This window comes from Mustela nivalis (assembly GCF_964662115.1).
Source record: "Mustela nivalis genome assembly, chromosome: 3".
In the NCBI taxonomy this organism is placed as follows: Eukaryota; Metazoa; Chordata; class Mammalia; order Carnivora; family Mustelidae; genus Mustela; species Mustela nivalis.
Window position 1 is genome coordinate 94,818,004 of NC_139022.1, and position 1,682 is coordinate 94,819,685.

General features: G+C 36.6%; 1 long non-coding RNA gene across 1 annotated transcript; it reads right to left on the reverse strand.

The window, feature by feature from the left end:
- Window positions 1-458: 458 nt before the first annotated feature.
- Window positions 459-1,325, reverse strand: LOC309861866. The gene is made up of 2 exons (XR_014310258.1): window positions 1,266-1,325; window positions 459-817 (listed from the first exon to the last, which is right to left on the reverse strand). It is a non-coding gene; the product is annotated as an uncharacterized lncRNA (long non-coding RNA).
- Window positions 1,326-1,682: the final 357 nt, after the last annotated feature.

Genomic DNA, 1,682 nt, shown 5'->3' on the forward strand with positions numbered 1-1,682 from the left:
AAATGTTAAGCTCTAGAATTCAGTGCTTATCGATACTTAGCTGAATAAGAATTGCCTGATAATCTTGTTAAAATGCATATTTTAATACAGCAGTGAAGCTTGAGGTTCCACATTTCTAATAAGTTTCCAGGTGTTGCTGATACTGTTGTTTCATGCGCAACACTTCGAGCAGCAAGATGAAAACTATTATCTAACACTTGAGAAGCAACTCGCGTTAAGTGCTAAGTTGATTTTTCCACTGCATGTAGTTCGGTCCTAACAACAAAAGCCAGGGAAGACCTACTTTCCCCATTCCCCACTATGGTTTTACAATCTAGTTTCACAGTACATGTAAGTTGCAATGTTTAGACTCATTCCATCTGTAACTACTGTTACCTACCTAAAACACAAATATCTATTGTGCAAAGGACTTTAGGAAAATGCAAAGAAATACAAGACATCATCATTGCCCAACCTTCTCACCTATTGACAAGGATTTATTGAAAAACAAAACAAAACAAAAAGAGAAAGAAAGTCTGCAACTCAAAGCAGAAAAGTTCAGGGTCAAATGAGTGGTAATGAAAGGGAGCGCTGTGTGAGAAAAGAGCTGAAAAATGTTCCTGGATAATTAGAGATAGGGTTAGGGAGTATACGGGAGCATCACACAAGAGAACTTAGACAACTCAAGACAGACAGGAAGCAAGCAAATGGGGAGGATCCCAGAACCATTACAGAGAGATTAAACTGGCACTGCCATAGGACAGAGGTAGGAGAATCAAGGCTGGGACCAAGGATCCTGAGAAAACCACTTCCATAGGACTAGAGAGATGTCTTCCCACTAGAAAGAAAAAAACAGAAGTCACTAAATTTTAATATGTTGAGGACTGCATTTCTTTAGGGATTGTACTTGCAATGTTGAAGACTAAAGGGATACCACAGATACTCATAGCTTTTAAGTCTACACAAATCAGTATTTTGTATAATAATAGTAATACCTAATAGTCACTATGCACTTTCTATATGTCAGGCACTGTTCAAAGTACTTTATGTATAAAGACCTAATTAATCCTCACCACAATGCTAAAATAGGTACTATTATCCTCATCACTAGAACATACCCTACATAAAAACAGGGGTTTTATAATGCTATTTATTACTGCAATTCCCAGTGTCAAAACAATGATTGAATCAGCAAATCCTGATTGTGCTGTTGAGAATGGGAGTGCAGAGAGATTAAATAATGTGCATAAAGTCAAAGAATCAAGAGGCTATGAGGGGATACATACTCAGGTGGCTCAGCTCTTGAACTTTTAGCACTCCATCATGTCCAATTTAAGAGCAGATCTGAGGAGACAAATTTAAAAAAATGTTTAAATCAAAGAACTGACTGCCTATGTTTTCTTCTAGTAGTGTTATTGTTTCAAGTCTCATATTTAAGGACTCTAGGCCGTTTTGAGTTTATTTTTGAGCATGGCGTATGAAAGTGGTCCAGTCACATTCTTTTGAAAGTAGTTGTCCAGTTTCCCCAATACCATTTATTGAAGAGACTAGACTGTCTTTTCCCCATTGAATATTCTTGCCTCCTTTGTCATAAATTAATCAACCATATAACTGTGTGTATTTATTGACTCTCTATTTTGTTCCATTGACCAATGTGTCTGTTTTGTGCTATTACCATACTGGGTTTTTTAAAATTATTTATT